The sequence below is a fragment of the Drosophila melanogaster genome, chromosome 3L (assembly GCF_000001215.4).
Source record: "Drosophila melanogaster chromosome 3L".
Lineage (NCBI taxonomy): Eukaryota > Metazoa > Arthropoda > Insecta > Diptera > Drosophilidae > Drosophila > Drosophila melanogaster.
Window position 1 is genome coordinate 10,286,945 of NT_037436.4, and position 21,498 is coordinate 10,308,442.

The following is a 21,498-nucleotide window of genomic DNA, read 5'->3' on the forward strand; positions in this document are numbered from 1 at the left end:
AAAAATGTATTAACGTTTAAATTGTTTAAGTTTTTTTTTTCGCAGTTGGTGCTTAAATATTTGGATTACTTATACATTAAGAGCTTTATAACCAATTTAAGTTGGTACTTATTACTGCAAAATCTGCTATGAATGTAAGACTTAAAAATTCTGCATTCAAATAATTATTATATGTGGGCTACGCATTTTATTGCAGTGCACACACACACCGACGTAAGCACACACTTGGCAAGCGTGAGCAATTCGCAAGGCGCTAGCGAAAAAGGGCAACAGGAAACTGTCAAGATGGGGGACTCTGCTCTTCAGTGGGAAAAGCGCTCGCTGTGAGCATCCTTTAAGTTTCCTTTCTCGCCTAGGTACCCGACCGACACTTCAATCGCGCCACGTTCGACGCTCCGTTCTGGAAAAGCGGGCAAGAGAAACGGTCTGGGGAAAAGCGAGAATCGAGAACGAACAGCGAAGGTTGTTGGCTGCCATGAGAAAATTACATTTTCCCCGGAAAAGCACTCAAACCGAAGACATTTTCCGTTGGCACTGGCAACTCAGTGCGGTTGATGGTGATGGTTTGACAGAAGGGGAGGAGTTTCTGCCATTTCAAGTGGGGCCTTTGTGTCCATGTGTGTATGTGTTAGAATGTGTGTTCTCCTGTGTGTGTGTGTGCCGCTGCTTTATATCCTTTTCTGCCGCTTCTGCCTGATAACAAAATTTTCTATTTTATCTCATAAAAATATATGTAAAACGTCCTCCACGACGAGCCAAGAGGCAAGCTGTTGGAAAGAAAAGGGGGAAAACGTGGAGGAAAAGCGTAAGAAAAGGAAAATTCTTTTATGCATACTTATACATTTTTATGTTGCAATTGTTGGACGGGCTCAGCTCAGAGGCTTTTTTCTCCCTCCCCTTTTCTGAATTGGGTATCCAGAAAAATAGGATTAAGTCAGCAGCATACATATCTAAAATTATGGTGATCCTTACAAGAAAACTATTTTTAAGATATTTACATTAAATATATTTAAAATCATTACAATTTATTAATTTAAACATTTTGAGAACATAATTGATATTACATTTATTGATACTAGTATCTAATATTTTTTTCTGTTTTATTGAGAAACCCATTTTTTTCTTGGTGAAGTTTTCGCATCGCCCACTTCTTTACTTTACCACCTAAAAAAACAATCGATATCCTTGCTCTTCCGCTCACAATTAAGCGGGAAAACAACTTGGCAACTCAACTCTTTTGAGCGCTAATTTCCCTCGCTTTTCCTTCTAATGAACAGCTGTTTTCCCGCCGGCCGCGAATCTGGCGATAAAAATAAAGGCGAGGAGAGCGCGCAAAACAAGTCGCGGAAAATTAAAAAGAAAATGAACAGCGGCGTCGTCATCAGCTGTTTGCTGGCATCGTCATTAACCGTGGAGAGTGGCGAGAGCGGGTGGAAAATGGTAAATGGAAAATGAGGTGGGAAATGGAGAGGGGAAAGCCAGGCAGCTGTGCGCTGGTGTGGGCGCAATGAATGAAAATGAAAATCGCACAAATGAAAATGAGCGTCGGGTCGTTGCCGGTGTTTCGCAATGGCCAAAAAGCACGTGTTGCCGGCTAACAAATTGTGAGTAAGGATAAGAGGTGGGAAAATTAGAGAGAGCACAGGGAAAGGACATTCAACGTAGGTATTTGTTAGAAGACTAATAAGGATAAACCAATTATAAGAATGATTAGCTTAAAGATTTGAAGAAGTCTTAACTTGACGAGCACAAATAATAATTGTAAACGACCAATTAATCAATTAGAAGTTAAATTTTAAATGAATAAATATAGCTAATAGAGTACGTTTTAAACGGGCTGTAATTGCAAACTGAAATATAAATATTATTTATAAATAGATATGAAACAAACGTAACCGAGTTATTTTGAATTTTTAATTGCGTATTTGTTGTTAATTAAGCACTTCAAATTCCTTAACCATTGATTTTACGTTGTGGTAGTCCAATGAGTTTTCAAGCCATGAGGAAAACGCAAAGGAAGCCCAAAACAAACCCGAAAATTCCCACCACTTTAGCCCAACATCTCTGTATCTCAATTAAAAACAGAGCAAGGACGGCTGCCTTCCAGACAACGCAACCGAATCCCCACCGCACCACCCAATCGCCCACTCATTTTCCCCCCCTTGTTATTGTTGTTGCGCCGGCACGTCGTCGCTGGGTCGTGTCCTTGAACTAGAAACCCGTTTAATTTAACTGTTGCCTAATTGCTGGCAGAAGCAGCGGCGGCGACGTCGACGCCGCATTACGTCATTAAATATGCTGCCGATTTTCCTGTGGCTTTTCCCGACTGCTTCTCCAGCGTCGCAGTTGCTGCACTGCACTTGCCGCTGCTGGAAAAACTTCATTTTGGGTAATTTTTCTCGCCCGTCTTTGTTTCTCATTTTCATTTTCATTCATTACCCGGCGTTAATTTCCTCGTGCCGAATGCCGAAACATTCCCCTCACCACAATTTTCTCACGATTTCCCGCTGCAAACGCCTGGGAAATGAAACACAGCGACAGCGCCGCTTTTCAGGGGTTGCTATTGGTGACGAGCGAGTGCGAACGAGATGCAAGATAGCGTAAGGCAGCGCGCATGCGCACTGGTCGAAAAACGCCGACGTCACTGCCGGCGTCGCTGTCGGGCTGAGAATTTTCCCCTGCTGCGGAAAACAGAAGCAGAGCACCAAAGGCCAAAGGCGAATAATGGCTGTCGAGCTCTCTACACCCGCACCACCCGCTCCAATGCCATCTCGCTCGCTCTCTATGTCTGTCTCTGTTCCGCAAACAGCGACGCTGGCAGCGACGTCGCAGCCGCAGGGCGACGAAATTTGCATGCGCCCAAAAATCGGGTTAACTATATAGATAGCTTTGCTATGAAGTTGGGAAGTTTGAAATAAAGAAATTTACAAAAATAAAAATCTATATGATTATAAATAAATTAGATATTAGATTATAAAAAATTTAATCTTCTTTGAACATACATTAGTTTCAAAAATATAATATATTTGATTCAGTTGTTTAATAAATTTATACTATATTAATTCATTGTCCTTATAAATCATACATTAATTGTCTTGCTTACTCCTCTTTCAAAATAATTTCTTTAATATTAGTTATTTAATTCGACAAATGTAAAGTGGCTAATACAATTAACTCCCATCTAAGATCAGTAATAGATTACTTAAGTGTGGTTTCCCGAAATGATAGTTCACTGTTATCTGTTGGAGTGACTACTGTCAGATAGATATCTGTGTACACATACAAAAGTATGTGCCTGGGGTGATGGGGTGGCTGGGTGCTTGAAGGAGGGTGGCGGAAATGGGGTGGCAGAAGCTGGAGATGTGGAGTGGAAGCTGAAGGCTTCAGCAATATTGCTGTATTTTTGAAATTCCAATTTGCATATTTTGATGTGCGTCGTCGACGTTCGACGCTTCCACTCCCTTTCGCTCCCTTCTCGCCCCTCAGCAATTTTCGCAATTTTATCGAATGCGCCCTGGGAGAATTTCCCCGGCAAATGGCGCCTCCAAGTAGGCAATACTTTTCCTCGGGCCAAAAGCGAAATCAACGCAAAAAATTCTCAGCAAATAAGAGACAAATGATAATTAACAGCGGGGCAACAACAACCACCAGTTGATTCACCAACGCCGGTTCATTCACCTCTTCATTATGCTAATCAAGAAAAAAGAAAATACAAACAAGAAAAGTGGAAGCAGGAAAAACCGACGTCGCTGCCGGCGCTTAATGAACGCAGCAGCGAAACAACGGCGACGCCGGCAGCGCGAAAAGCAAAACAATAACCGCCGTCACCTTGACCTTGAAACCCACATTTAAAATAATTCACTCCCGGCAGCTTCATCATCATCATGGTTTTCCAGCGAGAGGAAAAACAGAGACACCGAAACCATTATCTCATCAACGAAAATGAAAATGAAAATGAGCGCAGCACCCACACCAACGCCAGCAGAGGCAGCGCAGTCGGCTGCGCAGCGAGGTTCAGTTGGAAAAACTCTCATTACCACACGGCGATAAAATTTTGGGGATCCAATAAAGTTGTAATTAGCTCTTAAATTAAAAAGGGAGTGTGTGGGAATAAAAGATTTTAATTCGTTTAACTTGCCATTTAATGTTTGGTGCTTATAATAGTTAATTGAAAATCGAAGTCGTATGTTATCAATTCGTATAATAGTATTTTAAAAGCTTGGCATTACTGATGCTATAAAAACTATACCATAAAAACGTTTAAGTATGATTGCCTAAGACATATGAACTTTTTTTTTAACCTTTTTAAGCATTCATTGAAATCTATTTCCTACATTTTTCTCCGTGCCTGTGTGCCATTCTTTTGCCGGGTGCGGAAATGTGGGCCGCGCTCTCTTGCGGCTTTGGCCCCAAAAACAAACTAACGAACGACGACGTCGACGCAGGACGATGGCAGAGCAACGTGCAACACCAAAAGCAGCAGCATCAGGAGCAGCAGCAACAACAACTCCGCTCCGAGTGGGTTGCAAAGTATATTTTTAATGGGCGAATGAAATTATAGCCCCCAGAAGAGGAAAATGAAACGGGGGGAGGGGGTGTGGGGTTCGGCGGAAAAGCTGTGGAAATTCTACCGGCAACGGGCTGAAATAAATGAAATGAAACAAGCGGAGCACAGCAGCAAGGAAAAGCGAACGCTGACTAACTACCAAGCTGGCTCATTTTCACAGCAGCAATAGCGATGACGTAGCGACTGCCGCCCAGCCTTTAATGCAACAGTTTTTCTTGCCACTTCCCACTTCCTTCCAGACCGCCCACTTTTGCGAACTCATTTCCACGGGGCTTCCCCAGACGCAGTCTTAGATGTTGTTGCATTTGGCCTTGCAGCGTCTACCGAAATGAAAGCGAAATTAAAATGGCACAAGAAATTAATGGGCTACGTGGGCGGTAAGTTGAAGTGAAATGGGCGAAAAAAACAAAAGGATATTCTGCTATTTGTTTGCCGGAGATTTATGATCCACCAAGGACACATTAAAGTTAATGGGTTTATTTTCGGTACAAAACTATTCGAGAAAGTTTTCAAGTGAGAAAATAAATGGTATTTGATACCAAAGAAATTGAAAGAAACAATTTTAAACATTTTGTGTTGATAAACTAAAAGAAAACATCAGTTTAAAATATTATATATTATGCTTTATATAGATATATTAAAACGTAAGTGTATTGTAAGCTACTTTAACGTTGGTAATCATTAACTACACATATGTCAACATTTGTCAAGATCCTATTGTATTGTTTTCCACTTCAATAGTCTAATATGATTGGGTTCCCAATAACTGCTCATTTAATTACTCAAATATCTCAAAATCGCCGCGACAATCACTTATGGCAAGCAAAAGACCCCACTTACCTTTCCAAGGACAATCAATCGACAATATGAGAAGTCATTCAATCTACAGATTTGCCAATCTTGCAGCACCAAAAGACATTCGCCGACTTGGTAGTTGAAAAGCCAGAAGGAGAAAGGAAAACTCTCGAAAAGCCAGGGCAATTGACAAAAGGATCAGCAGTGGACAAACCCGAAAACTGACCCTTTTCCATGGCTGCCAGTTCGCAAATGAAATTCATTCGAGTGCAACCGACAAAAAGAATGGAAATTCAGCTCTCCATTTTGTTGCCTTTTGCTGCCCGACTGGAGTTCCCTGATTAGAATCGACTGTGGACACGCATCGTTGGCATTGAATGGCTAAAGGTTGCCAAAGTGTCAGCACACATAACGATGTTCCGATTCAGAAAACTAGGACTTCAGAAATATAAAAAATATATATAATTAATACAAAAAAAACAATAATCATTTAAAAATTTGTTGTTGCTTTATGGCTTTTGGCATTTAAAGTATTTTTAAATATTTTCGGTTTATTGCATTCACATATTCTATCGATTTGGTTTATTAATTATTTGTCATTATTTTATTCAATTCAAATATTCTTCACTTTAGCAGTGAGCAACTTCGTTCCCTGTTTTGAATTATATATTTATTTGCTCAACTGTCTTGTTTGTCTGCACGTATACGTATTAATATCAAATGATATTTATGCTTAATGGTTCTTACTTCTGCTCTTAGCTCTAAATAAGATTAAAGAACATTGACAACTAAATGAAAAGCTCCTTTTCTGGTGCCCAAACCATTTCGGGGTGTTTCGCATATATTTTTCAGCCATGAAGGGAAAATGGCAAATTTCCAGTACATTAATATGGCAGCCGATAAGGCAGCGGTTTGACAAAAAAAAAAATAAAAATATATATGTGGGAGAAGGGGGCGTAACAGTCTATGGGCTACATGTGTGACATATCGCATGACATTCAGCGCGTTAAATTTTCAAAGAGTTTTTTTCGCAGCCATCGCGCTCCCTTTTGCCTTTCATTTTTTTTTTGCGAATTTCGCTTGCCTCGAAATTGAATAAAACAACCTGAAATGACAAACGAGTCTGAGTTCATGGGGTTGGGAAAATATGCGCTGTTGTTGTTGTGGGTCAGGGGGTGGCTATTACACACATACACACACATATAGCGTGTGTGAGCACGTGTGCACCCGTAATTTTCCATTTGTGAACTTTTCCCTTTCTTTCGGCTGTAGATTTTCACGCTTCCGGCATTGATGAAGCTGCCGAAGGAGCAGCAGGCAGCGCAAAATGCTGAAAAAAAAACCAGCAGCAGCCGCAGCTTGACAGTCAGATAGACATAAAAACAACAAAAGCAAACATGCAGAGGGAAAACTACAACAACCACTCTAACAAGCTTTCTCATTGCGTGTGTGTGTGTGTGCGTGTGTGTGTGTGCGTGCGTGAGAGGGTGTCAATTTGCAAAAAGAAAGTAAAAGAAATGGAAGTACGCAAAGCGCGACAGGCAAAAATCGAAGTTGAAAAATAAATGGGAGACAATTTCGTCAGGACCAAAAAAGGAAAAGTGTGGGAACTACACTGAGAGTAAAAATATAAGTAATCAAGGAAGTATGAAATGATTCAATTTGCTAAATATTTAATAAGTCAATAAAATGTTAGTTAAATAATTCATTCACTCAATAAATTTGTTAATTTGTTGCTTAGCATAAGAAATATTTCTTTGGTGCATTTCGCAAAAGTGAGGCACAGTTGAGTCCAATGGCGGGTCCTGTTTGTTTATGCGGCCTATATGAGTTACGAATAAAAATGGCTGCCTGTGACATGTGAGTGTGTGTGCGTGTGTGTTAGCCCGTATGTGCCACAGTGTGTGTGTGTCTGTGTAATAAGATATTTTAGTGACTTGTGTCACAGCACATGCAAATCCATCAAATGTGTAGAGTCCCCGCATCCCCAAGAACTTCCCTCCCTCAAGGAAGCTCCCTTTACTTATTTGTAATGGGATCACAAACACACTTCAATTTCATTTGTGACGCTTTACGCACAAACACACTGCTGACTTTGTGGATGGGGTGGTGGATTTTCCCAGCAAGATGAGAGCTCAGAGTCAGCGTATCAATCACAAATTAATGAGATGTGAGTGCCGCACAGTTTCTGCCGAGAAGAACTCCAAACTGACAGTTTGCCATTTTCAGGAAAAGCTGGCAAACGGAGGAAAAGTAGCGAATGGTGAGGGGTGGCGAGGGGGTGGCGATTTTCCCTACTCATGCAAATGTGTCGCCCTTCCAAATTACGTACAATTCATCACATTTCATTTGGCAGAGTCGATCCAGAAGGCAACACTCTCTGTCTCCTCCGATATATCTTTCTATTTCTGTATTTCGCATTTCGGCTTGAGCTTGGGTTTCCGTTTCAGTTGAGTTCAGTTCAGTTTCTACAGCTGCCACTGCTGCCGTATTCAGATCCTGGCCAAATTGGTGGCCCGACATTTAATGGGCTTTGCGACAAAAGGCCCTCAAACGAGCTTTGTGCCATCCCAATACGCAGTGGTACCTATGTGCCTGGCTTTGTCTGCCCAATTTGTAGCCAAATCCAATTGCCGATATGTGCACATATAAATAAGGTAACTTTAGAGCCTTTGAGGATGTCAACTTGAGCTGCCATGTCAGTTTTAGTTGGCAATCAAAGGTCTCGCAAGGAAATACATTAGATTTGGTGTCTTTAGTTTTGGGAAAAAATCAGGGAAATATTAGTTTATTCTTTATTATATTCTAAATGTTCTTGAATAAGTGTTTTGATAGAGCGTTACAGATTTTCTACGAGATTTCTTGAATTTTTAATGATACAATTTATTCTGAACAATATGAGTTTATATGATGGTTTCTTTGGCCAATACCGACAGTTTTTTTATCAGTACTCACTTCAAGAAATAAATACTAGACTACCTGAGTTCAATAACTAAATAACTATCCTTTTTACCACATTCAAAGTTGCGTGTCATGTTTTAGATAGGTAAGACACCTTAAGACACCCAAAAACTTTGTCCTTATTCAAGAATCAAGAATTTTGCTGGGTCTTGGCAACCGCCACAAATTGCGCAGCGTCATAAAATGTAAAATTTTCAATTGTCTGCAATCTGTGTGCGAAAGAGTGTGTGTGTCTGTATGTGTGTGTGAGATTGCTGTCTTGGCTCCACTTGAACCCCAGTGAACTAATGGGGGGATCCCCGGGAAGACCCTGGGATATCCCCTTTTCTCCACAATCTGCTCGAGTGGCCAGAGACCAAACATTTTTATGGACGCTTACAGTTTGGCAACCGTTGGCCGCTTACATTGTTCACATGCTGCCGTCGAAGTCACTAACTTGGCTGAAAGGCAAAGTATTAGAAATACAATAAAGTCGAGTCAAAGTGAAAAGTTTTACGCAGCGGCTGCCGCAGCTACTGCGTATTTTCCGTCCACACCCCCCAAAAAGCCCCATGGTCCAACAAAGAAATTGTGTAAAAAATGCAGGAAAAGCGACGAGAAAAAAGTTTCGCAAACAGCAAAGTTTGCTGGCGCCCGATGAGAACTACCTTTGTCGGGAAAAATTGGTGAGGGCGGGGAGGGGAAATGGGAAAAGGGGCACCACAAAAGCACTACCACAAATAACTTTGTTTGCCACATATGAGGCGGCGCTTTTCCCTTTCTTATTTCATTTTTTTTTTTCTGTTTGAGGCGCGGCTTAAAAACTTTTAACAATGCACCAAAGCTGCCAAGTGATTTCTTTCATATTATTAACTTGGTCTTGAGGAGTCGGCTCATGTGAAGTGGCCACCAGTGGAGGAGCAGCCACTACTTTTCAGCTACTGCTATTGAACAACCTGAGGAGGGAAATTCCCAACTTTTCCAACATTAACCCTCTCGAAGCCATGCCACTTGACCGTAAAGGAGTCACGCATGCGTGCAGTCCAATGCTATTTCCATAGGGGATTAATCACTGGGAGAAAATTCACTGCTTTGAATATCTTTCGATACTTTAGTATTATATTTATTATGAAAATGTTTTAAAGTCAATGAAATGTGCACACATTTGTATAAGCAGCATCCTGTGTTTTTTTCACCATATGAATACTTTGATCTGCTACTCAAAGTCTCAGGAATTTTTCGCAGTGCCAAAACCGGCTTTCGTATATCTCTGTCCATCTGAACCATCACCATTTCGATGTGGCAACCAACACGCCCGAGCTTCACGCACAAACTGAGGATCTTCGGAATCGCAGAACAGCTGTGAAGGGTTCGCTGCCTCAGTCATGCAAATCGCGCATAAATTCTAATTTATTCAGCGCGGATCAGCGAAGGGCAATCGCTATGGAGAGGGTTGTCCTATGCCCATATCCATAGCCATAGCTATATGCGCATATCCTCCGACCAGGTAGAACAGCCTCCTGGGCCCTCAGTTCTTTTTCACTTTTTACTTTTTCGCTGAGGCGTTTACGCCGGCGCATAAATTACCCAGCGAGAGGCCTTCAAAATCAGCAGATCAAACCCCTTTTCGGGAACTGGAGAACTGGTCACGTAATGCCCACATCAATCTGTCCTTCGTCTCTCCTTTTCTAGAAGGCGTTCTGCTGGGGATTTTCGCCGTGGCATTTGGTTATTTTATTCGGCTTATAAACTGACAAATTTGGTAAATGCTGCCTGTCATTTGATTGATGAGCTGGCGTCTGAATTTTGTGGCGGCTTAAGGTTCGCTGCTTTTTGCTTTCGCTGAATCTTTTGTATTGATGATGGGTTAGAACATGCACATTGCTCAAGCTCCATGGGGTAGTCAAATGAGGCAAATCTGAGTTTTGCAGGCCATAATTTTGAGTTTAAAAAAAAATGAAAACCAGTCTATATAAAATGTACAACATTCATCTAGTTTCCGTTAGTCATAAAGCAGATAACCTATTTGCCAAATCATAATTTTAGTAATATATCATAAAGGGATATTCCATTTACTCCTTCTTATGTCTATTAAATAAATTGTGCCATGGATAAATAGTCTTTTGTTAATCCTCAATTGCCTATTACCTATTATTTTGTTTACTCAAAATATCACAAGTCTTCCGGTTTTTTGTTAGCAAACCACTTTAACCATTCGATGAACATACCAAAGAGTCACCCAATTCTCGGTGACATCGAGAAAAACACTTGAAATTTCATGGGCAATTCAATGACGAAACCCTTTCACCCATCATTTCTACCCGTAAAATTGAAAATCTAAAAATAATAAAATAGAGGACACGCAAAACAGCATGTAAATGTGTTGTTAAATGCGACGGCGACATAAAGAAATATTGGCATTGCGAAAAATCGAAATCGGCGGGCATAAATCAACAATTTTTATGCAATTGCCAGAGATATCAGAGCACTAACCCCATTCACTCGCCAAATGGGAAAGGGGAATCCTCAACATATGCCAGCCCATTAACATGCGATTGTCAGTTCGGTTGTGATTCGGCATTATGAATATTCATAGCCGGGCATTGTCTGAAATCGGCGTAACGTAAATTAAAAGGCAAATTTATAATAATGCCCGAAAGCCAGGGGGACAATGGCAGATCACAAAGGGGTTAGATCAGATAAATGCTCTATCTCTCTGGCCAAAAAAAAAAGCACTTTCTGCGATCCAAAGGGGCAAATCGGCAATAAATCGCCTTCAGACAATGGGTGCGGCCCGAAGGGCGAATAATAAAAAAAAGGGTTTCGAGAGCATCCTATCTCCTGTTTGCCTACTCCCGATTTTATTGACAATAGGGGTAGTAAAAATATAAACACCGCAATACCTGACTTTCCATCGCTCGCCACGCAAAAACATTGAACTCTATACGTTTCGAGTGTTTGCGGTTGGTATCGGTTACTGCGATTTTTTTTTTTAGATATCTGGTCCGCACTTAATTAGACTTTTATGCCAAACTTTCAATACACATTTCATGCTCAGATGGCTGATGTGGGATGGGTTTTCACATCCCGACGAATCTCTCATCTGCATATAAAATCCAAAATCTAGGCCCGCATGTAGGGCATCGTTTCCTTGGCTACCTGAAGCGAATTCGAAACGCTTTTGTCTTTCGTCTTCACGCATCATGAATTTGATTGAGGATTTTATGCTTTGCATTCAATAATTTTACGCAGCTTCTCCGCATTCAGCGCGGAACCGGAAGTTGCCCGCCGGAAATATAATGTATTTATATCTCGAGAGATTTTCTCTTCCCTTGTAATTTACTGCGCTCTGGAAACTTTTTACTTGTTACAGGTTTTGCAAGTAACGCACTTGACAGTCCCCTTGGATTGGTTAATGAGAGAGGAGCTATTGATATTAAATTGGTTTTTGAACATTGGTTTTTAGAAGCATATCCTTAAAACACATAAAGGCAATTCGATACATATTCATATAAAATTGGTTATATTAATTAGCGTTTACACAAACTAGCTAGGACGCAAAAGTAATGTAAAGTAAAACTTAACTTTGTTGCACAAATTTTGACAGCACTTCGTGCAAAAGAAACTTTAGCCACAAAAAAAAAGGAACCATAAAAATTGCAACTGCAGTTACAGCAGCAACATTTGGAATCCCAGGAGCAACAGACGAAGAGAACTTTCAGTTGCAGGAGCAGCATCCAGCAAACAAGCAAGGACAACATCCACAGGAGCAGCAGCAACAACATCTTAAGCGACATAATGAAATTAAGCCACATTGTGCTGCTCCTTCGACCTCGTTGGCCCACACCCCACACACACACACAAACACACACACACACACACTTACTTTTCTTTGCCATTTAACTGCTGCTGTGTCTTTGGAAAATTCAGGAAACCCAAGAGAAGCTCGTGTACGTGAAAATGAACGCCCAACTTTTCGCAGCTTGACTCATTTTCATTTTCCCCCCGCTTTTAGCAGCAGGCATTTGTGTGTGTGTGTGTGGTTCGGGCGCAATTAATTAAAACTTTGTTGGGGTTGGTTATGGTCGTGTCCTTGAGGGGGTGGTGGGTGGCAGAGTCTGCTGGCGGGGAAATTATGTCAAAGTGTCTGGCTCAGTTTTTCTCAGTCCTCCTCTTCTTCATCTTGCTGCGCTTGTCTGGGGCGTTTTGCGGAAATTCCCCCAATTATTTCGCCGTCGCCGTCGTGAGAGCTTAATTTGTTTTTACTTTCAGTCGGGCATTGGCAGAGTGGGTGGTTTTTCCGTACTTCACTCATTTTCCTGTGGCAACTTGTTGCTCGGCTTGTTTGCCCTCGCATTTAATGAAATCAATTATGTTGAGGATGAGCAAATGGCAGCGCAACTGGTGGCTATGAAAATGAAATGCCACTTGCTGGCTGCCACAATTTGTCAACTGGCATCATCACATCATAGCGGAACAGCAACGGCACTATGTCCTTATTTTCTCACTCACATCCTGCGAATTCAAGTGGCTCGTTCCGTTTTCCTTTGGCTGAAATTTCAATAAGCGAACAATGGCCTGAATTCTGGGGATTGGTTGCTGCTGCTCCTGCCGCCTGCAAATTGTCATTCAAAATTCATGCAGGCCACGCAGGCGGAGGATCCTGCCAGGCTACGACATCCTTTGGCTGGCTCTCGACTCGACTCACACATGCAGATGGTGGCAGGCTTCGGGAATGTCTTCAACACGTCGAAAAAAAAAAATTGGGTGATTCATATTTACGGCCGGCCATTTTAAAGGTCAGCAAAAATTAAAGTGGGTGGAATTTAAAATGGAAAGTCGGTAGTTAGAATATTGAATTGCCTGAGTGACGAGTGATAATCATTTCCAACAGGACCACCCCTCACTTATGACAACATTTTATTGTTAAAAATTAAATTTTTAAATTATTTCTACCCGTGTAGTGCACATACAACAATAAAAAAGCACACATCCTGTGCGACACATTCAATTCCACATTCCTATACGTGCCCTTCAGTAATACTCCCTCTCCATTCGTCCTTCGATCTCCCCGCCCCCCACTCATACCCTTTTTCACCTTTGTCAACACACAGGACTCCTCAATGTACTTTGATTTTTATTCATTTCCCGCTCGCTGCCATCGACAATGACGCTTATTATGAATTCTTTGTGATTTCGCGTGTGTTTTTTCTTTCCAACTCTCGTGTCTTTTCATATTTTCAATATCTTCAGCGCCCCCCCGATCGGCCCCGCCCCCCTTGTCAATTGAAATAACTCGCATGATGATTGTTATTCAAATGTGATTTCGCTCCTTATTCTCCTCGCACTCGCATTCCCATGCATCCTTTGCGCCAGCCTGTGTTTATCGTGTTGTTTGCCTTACATTGTGTATGCAAAAATAATTATTTATATTGTTGCATTCGAAGGGCAGGAGAGAGTTAGCCGAGTTATGCTGATGGAAATTTTAGAATTTTTAATTGTTCCCGGAACGATGATTGATACAAATTGAAAACGACATCAAATCTGGACATAATATTTTGCTCAGACTTAATTCTTGATATTTATTTATCTCTTGAATTTTATTTATCTCTTGAAATTTATTTCCCGATGAGCATTCATATATCTGATTTCACCTGGTATATTATTTTGTATATTGTTAAAGATAATGTTAAATGGTAGATGTATTCGTTATATATTCAAGTATTTTCATCAGATCTTCAATTGCTGAAATCCTGAAGAAATTTTATCTAAAAAATATTAGCAAATGAAATACTAATAAACTCAAAAATTGGATTCTTTTCCCATCCTACTGATCCCATTAACCGCCGCATCATCTCAGTTCATAACTCCAGGCAGCATTAAAAATGAAACAAAATTTGATGGCACCACATCATGATTCATGATGTCGAAGGAATATCTTCGAAATTTACACTAAGAGAGAACCCAGACCAAGAATTTCGCTATCGATTAAACCTTTCTTTGATGGGCAGACCTTGAACCCAAATCGCAATTCGAAGATATATATAGATGGGATGCGTGGGGTATTTGCATTGTTGTGCCAACGCTCTTCTGGGGCGGCGGCTGTCATCAAAAAAATATTGTATTGTTATTATTTTATTTTTATGTGCCAGTGTGGATGTTATTTGCATAAGGATGCCGTGCTCGTGGTCCTAAAGGTCCTGCGGAGGTCCTGAAAACCAGCAGCCAGAAAAAAAATAAGAACATTGAAATAAAAAGCGTTTTGTGTTCGTTCGTTTCGCTTGCTTATTTCGCATTGTAAATTTTTATGCTAAAGCGGGTGTGTGGGTGTGTGTGTGTGTCCGGGGTCCTGCCACACCCCCTGCGCCCCCTTTTCGGCTGCCTAGCGAGCCAAGCAATCACACACATTGTAATTGAACACACACGCTCGAACGCATTTTGTTTAGATTTCATTTTTTTCTGCTGTATGTCCTTGTTGCTCCTGCTCCTTTTAGCTCCTTCTGCTTTATTCTTTGGCGGGTTCGTCTTTCTATATGTATTATTTTCTTTTTTTTTTATACATTTTGGGTTCAGGAGATGTCGACATAAAATGCAAAACAGAATTTCATTTTCGGCAGGAATGCTCTGAGCGGAGTTGTTGTTATTGGGAATGCTACAACATTGTTGAAGCATGTAATATCCTGCCAAGGATAAGGGTTGGCACACTCACACAAACACGCACACACATATGTACGTACAAAGGACCCTCCCCACTGCATCATGTATGTTGTTGACGATTTCTGCTCGAGTTTCTCATCCTTCTTCCGTTTTTTTTTTCGCTCCTTGCGAATTTAGTTTATTGGTTTTGTGTGCCTGTATGCGTGTGGGAGGAGCTGCTCCGCATGTGTGTGCGTGAGTTCCCTTTTTTGGGGTGATTGATTGGCATTACGAGCTCGACATTTACATACACATTTCATTTATGCAAATGCTCGCAATTCATATTCCACAAATACTTTAGCAAATTACAATGAGCAACAACAACTACAATCGCTCTGCTCACATTTAAATTTCCAATTTTAAGCATTTTCGCAGCTAATTTCCCCTCAAGATTTGCACCAGTTAGATATCCATGCGAGATATCGGCTTTAGATCTGCCGTAATTTCCTGTCGCAGCCATTTTCGTATTTCCACGCCAATGGGGCGAAGTGGAACGAAGATGGCCAAAATGCAGCGAAAGGTGTGGCCAAGATAGTCCATCATTCCCCGGCTATTTAACTATTCATATTCATTCGGTAAGTCGGACATTCAGGCATTAGCACAACCAGAACTCGATGCCAAGTACAGGGGCTGGAATGTCATGCCTGACGAGTTATGCTGATGAAGAGGCGTTTACGCCTAAGACACCAGTACAGTGGATAAATATCATTAAGAGTCTTAAATATTGGGTTTAAAATCTTATTCAGATGTATAATTAATTAAATAAATACAATTTAATAACCCAGAATCGCATTTATACATGTACCGGAATATAAAAAGTATTCAATAATTCATAAGCTTAACAGATTATGGGATAATACATTCAATACATTTTTTTTTTGTATAGTTAAAAAGTATCTCTCTAATTTATAAATGTATCTCTCTATTTTATACCTACTACCACTGTACCAGCAAGTTGAACAACTTCCTTAGCTCACGACTTGGATTTAAATTAGCATTTTGCATAAATGTTTGGCATGTCATCATAAAGCAACACAAGCACGCACACACACACTTAGCACACACACATTAAACCGCACACCCACACAAGCATAAACACTTGTACACTGATAGCAGAGTTGGAAACATCAAACAAGCATTCGCAGGCTCACGCGGCGTATGCGTAATGCGAATTGCAGACATTGCCACAAAGGAATCGAAAGATTCGTCTCGTTTGTGTTATTCTTGGTACGATTTTCGGGGCGCGGTTTTTGCGATGTGCAGCTAGGCAAATCCGTTTTGTGTGCAATCAGCTAAAGCTATCACAGAATTCGATCGACCAGGTACTCTATATAATGTCTCCTAAGCAGCGCACCAGAGGAAATTAATGTTCCTTTTTGGGGCTAGATGAGGGGGAAGATGTGGGAAACCTCTGGTGGATGCCTGCCACTGACGTCTGATGTCTGAGCGAGTGTGGCAGATTAATGATTTCGCAGGGAAAAGTACAGAGAGGGGCCAAGGAAACCCCATCCCCAAAATCAAAACGAAACCGACCTCATGCCAGCCTGATTAGCTTCAAGCGATGGTCATTAGTCGCTGCTCAGGAGGAATTTGCCTTTATTAAATTCCAAGAGTTGCAAATGTATGCAAGCATATGGGTTTGCTACAATTCGCTTCAAAATAGTAGAAGTTACATATCACTTACAATCACTTATTTTTAAGAACAAATTAAAAGAAGGCGATTTTAGGAAATAATCAAGAAAAATCGTAAATTAAAAAAATTATTGTAATTTAGAAATATCGCATTGTTATGGCAAACGTGTAGAAACCAAATTGAAATAAGGCACATAACTGAATAAAATGTAGGTAATTTCATTGTTATCCCCTGCTGTTGAAACCCACACATGCACCAGTTAACTAGGGAAATTATAATAAAAAATATTTTGCGAAAGCCAAATAGCTCGAAATGCCTTTTTGATGTTGTCGAAATATTCATGTTGCTGCCATCACAACAGCAGCAACATGCAACAGCAACAACCAACAACAACAACATGGGCGGCAACTACAAGTTTCTCGCATTCATATATGAAGAAAGGGATCTTATAATAAATTCCAGTACGGGCAGGCGAGTTGTGGATGACGAGAAGCGAAAGGGATTCAATGGGAAGAAGGAAACTTTTGCCATCCTATTTTTTCTCTTTCCTTTTTTTTTTTGCCAAATTGTTGCATGTAAATGCAGAGAACTTGCGAGTGTGTGTGTGTTGTAGTTTCATTAGGATTACAGTTAGCTTACAGTTTTGCCAACCCCCCTGAGAAGCCTCAACCCCCTTTTTAAGCTGGTTATTGAGTTATGACGCATGCGAGTGGTAAGCAAAAGTATGGGGGAAATAAAAATTTGCTGCTTATAAAAGTCGGTAACTATACCCACACACACACACATACACACACAAACAGTTGGTAAAAAAACACATCCGAGCGGATTTCAACTTTTATATAACATAGTACCATAGTTGGATGCGAGTTTGTGTGAGACGGCATAACAAAAGCTTTGGCAATAAGCATGGCATGGCAGCCGAGGCTGACAGACATGGCTCGAGAAAATCACAGCCATCCAAAAGCCCAGCTCTCTACGTTCCCGCAGAATTTTCAAGCCCCCCTTTGCCACCGCCTCTGGCATCCCTTTGAATTGAAGTTGCAGCTGATCCATGAAAATATGTTGCATACAGCCCGACAGCAGAAGCAGCAGCAGCAGCAGCAGCAACAACAACAATATCTCGAGTACTACTACTTACAGCTTGTGGCTCATAAAAAAAGCGAAGTAAAAATCCAACTAACATAAAATCTATAAAAATGTGCACAGAATTGAGGAGCAGCCAGTGGAGATGGGGAAATATTTGCCCCGGAATGCAATTTGGATTAGCTTAAAGTGAAAATTTCTGTAAATAAAACAAACAAATGCATTCGGGAGATAAGTTGCAATCGAGAAGGAATTTCAAACTGGAATGCCAATAAATAGTATTAAAACTTTATGTTTTTACCAATAGGAAATTGAAAAAATTTTAAATAACTTCATAAATACTCCGATGAATTTTAATATTCTGCATAAATAGATATAGCTGAAAATGTAATGTTAAAATCCAAAGTGCTACATATTAAACTTTAAGCCAAGCTCCAAAAAGTATATAAAATAAATTTGTTATTTATGGAAATTGGCTTAATTCGAGTAACACTGCAGAATAACATTCAAAATTTGTGGAATTTAATTTATTGCATTTCTGTTAGTTTCTAAATTGTCAATAAAACGGAAAGAACTGAGAATTTTTAACGAGAATTTACAGCTCTTTAAATAGATTTTTTATTAATTTACATAGGCAACCGTCTTAAATTGAAATAGAGGTCAGTTCATCTTCAAATCTCGCTTTATGATTCTTCATTTGGATTTATCCTTCGTGTGATTTACAGCTCTTACATATCAAGCACTTCTTTAAACTTCTCCAACTCTTTGGCAACCCGATTCGATTGGTTTGTTTATTTATTGGTTGTGCAGAAGCTCCATTATCGATTCAGCGCCACGAATCCGTGTGTCTCCCCTTATCTATAAAATAGTGAAAAGGGTAACCCCATCATCAAGCCACTGCCATTTACCCGAGGACATTTCCTTGTTGGCGATTGTTGTTGGCATGTTGCTGCTGCATTTTGTATTTTTACTTCGTTAACTTGATTTCCGCCGCCAAATGAATGCAGTCGCAAAAAAAAGTTGACAGCTTCAAGCGATCGGAGCGTGTTTAAAGTTTAAATATTTGGCAACAAAGGGCGTGGGGGTCGAGGGCTGTGCGAGGCGGTAAAATTCAATTTACGCCAAACAAAATCATAATCCATCTATCATTCATCGGGCGGCGAACGGAAGGAACTTCATAGATACACGCCAACCTGCACGCTCAGATACAGATACAACGCATCTATATCTGAGGGTTTCTGGCGGTGGGAGGAGGAATTCCTTTCTTATCCTGGGGGTTGAGAACCTCTCATGCCGCGGCTTTTCTTTATTTCTTTTTACATATTTTGTTACGCTTGTAAAGCTCAAATCCCCAGCGTATAAGCATTTCTACTTCAGTCGCTGCTCAGTTTAGCAGGCCCCCAGTTCCCATTTTAGATATATTTTCTTTTTTTTTTTTTGTTATTTTGCTCCTCATACCCGGCTGCCTTCGCCTTGTTTGCCTTTGAATTTGACAAAATGCGTGGCTGGCATTTGGCTGATAACGTGGCTAGTACTGCCCTTAAAGCCCGCTCAACAAATGGCCAGAAAAGGTTTCGAAAGCGTGGTGAGTACTTCGTCTAAGGGGTACGTGTGCTGCCTGGAAGTTTTCTCTTTTCTCCAGTTTTACTAGACTGTTTTTTCACTTCTTTTTTTTTCTTTGCATTTTTTGTGAAGGAGAAAGGCCCAACACCTGAGGGTAGAAAGAGAGGGGTTGTTCGGGCAAAAAGAGAGGGCTATAAGGGGTCTCTGCGGAGAGAGAAATGATTGCAAGTGCGACTGCGCTGTAAATTGGGCAAAAAAAGCAGCGCTGCCAGCGTCACACACTTGACGTTTCTCCCTCAATACCATAGTATTTTTGGGGGTGGCAATATGGACTTCCAGTTGTGCGACTGTATGGGTAACGCCTATGAGGGTGTATGTGAGTTGCGTTTCGCCATGCTTGTGTGTGTGTGTGTGAGCGGACCACAAAAACAAATGCCAGCCAGAAGTTCTGTGGGCAGTAGCTGGCGGGCCTTACGCCCGGCAAGTCTTCGTTCTTCGGTCATCGGTCTTCGGTCCTTGGAACACCCCCGGTGAATCCCCCTTGAATTCCTGACGCCGACGCCTCGCGATTACTCCAATTCGTGTGCGTGCGATAAGAAAGTCGAAGTCTCGAAACTCGAGGACCACAGCCAAAGTATCTTATTGGAGTCGCAGGCGAAATCATTCCTTAACGCGACGCGTGTCGGTGCGGTTGTGTTCATAGATCCCCATTTCAAAAATACAAAAAATACTTAGATTCGCTGGGCATATCCGTGGATTAACATTGTGACATCGCGGTGAACTTGAACAACCTACGATGATTTATTACAGAAAATGACACTCGAATTGAGAAATATTTTTCTGATGGATTGTGAGGCTTAGGAAACTCAAGAAGCAGAGCATTTTCGAATTCATAAAATATCACTATTAAGGTAAGAGAGTGACCCAAAAAATAATGGAAACTGTTCTAAAGTGTTCATGTAAAGTTTGGCAAAATAATTACATTGAAATTCTTGGTAACTTTGAAGATATCAATTTTTAATATTTTATGAAAGCAGTATATCAGATACTTCAAGAAATATGACCACTTTGAAGTTGTTCTTTATGAGTATTTTTTTTTTAAATGTTAACTTCGTTCAATTTGTGAATTACCGAAGTCACTAACATTTTAAAAAAATGTAATCGAAAAGAAGTCCATTTTAAGAGAGTTTTTGAGCGTAATAATCTGTTTTAATTTTTTATACATTTTCAAAAACAGAATCCCTCTGTTAAGAAAAGTTTACATTGTATTTTCAAAAGCACACTCTAATCTGACATTAAGAAAATAACTGCAAGTTAACACGAAGGCAATTTTGTAAAGTTCGAATTTTAATAAGAGTTAGACGAAACATAATTTGATGTCATTAGGGAAAATTTTGAAATAAAATCATTATTTCAGTTTTAGTGTTTGTATGATCACGAGTGTTAAAAAGAAAAGTAAAATGTTTAAAATAATTCTTGATCACTGATGCATCTTTCAATGCTAATAATGTTCTTTTTTTTAATTTTATTGGTTCAAAATTGTATTTTGAAACAGTTTATAAAAATCACAAATCACAAAAGTCACAACACATTTTGGATAACTTGTATAATTAAAGATAAATTCCTTTCATATATCGAGTGATTATCATCACCATATAGAATAAGTTAAGATCACTTTTCTCGATCGCAACGCGGCCAAAAAAACACAACCGCACTCAACGAGCCAACGCGCCAAAATAACTTCACATCCTGCGAAATCAAAATCAGAGCCAGAAAATGCAAACGAAAACGAAAACAAGGGCAGCCGGCGAAATAATTGCATAAATTAAAATCTTAATTATGCCAGGACACACAAAACAGAGAGCGCTACTCCGGCCCGCTCTTTTGGCTCTCTCACCTCACTCGCCGATTGTGACGTCATTAAATGAGCGAGGGACAAAATGAAAAATGAAACAGGACGAAATTAAAAGAGAGAGACAGAGAGAGAGAGCGAGAGAATTAAACAAGAGGAGAAAATTTGCAGGCGGAAAAATATGCAAAAATGCGATGGGCGAAATTAATGAGTAACAGGAGCAAAGGCAGCCAGGACTTTGCCAGGACCTCTCTGCCGCAGGCGGCGTCGACGTCGCTGCTCCGCCCAGACTCTGCTCATTACTCAAATGAGAAGCGCAGGACTCGTTGTCCTTGGCCGTGATTTTGGTCCTGTTCGTGCCGCCGCCTT

The 21,498-nt window shown here is 40.5% G+C and overlaps 3 long non-coding RNA genes across 6 annotated transcripts in view; 1 reads left to right on the plus strand and 2 right to left on the minus strand.

Annotated features, from left to right (window-relative positions):
- Positions 1–21,024, minus strand: lncRNA:CR46003 (long non-coding RNA:CR46003). 3 transcript variants are annotated; one of them, NR_133206.2, is made up of 1 exon: positions 1–21,024. It is a non-coding gene; the product is annotated as a long non-coding RNA:CR46003 (long non-coding RNA). The 3 variants fall into 3 exon arrangements; NR_167795.1 differs by having other exon boundaries at positions 1–20,324; NR_167796.1 differs by having other exon boundaries at positions 3,043–16,680.
- Positions 14,421–14,870, minus strand: lncRNA:CR46449 (long non-coding RNA:CR46449). The gene has a single exon (NR_167828.1). It is a non-coding gene; the product is annotated as a long non-coding RNA:CR46449 (long non-coding RNA).
- lncRNA:CR46004 (long non-coding RNA:CR46004) overlaps positions 19,734–21,498 on the plus strand; it is a 13,923-nt gene continuing 12,158 nt past the window's right edge. Inside the window, exon 1 of one of the 2 annotated variants that reach the window (NR_133207.1) lies at positions 19,734–20,188. This is a non-coding gene — a long non-coding RNA (long non-coding RNA:CR46004). The remainder of the gene's footprint in view (positions 20,189–21,498) is intronic. The other variant, NR_133208.1, reaches the window with a different exon arrangement.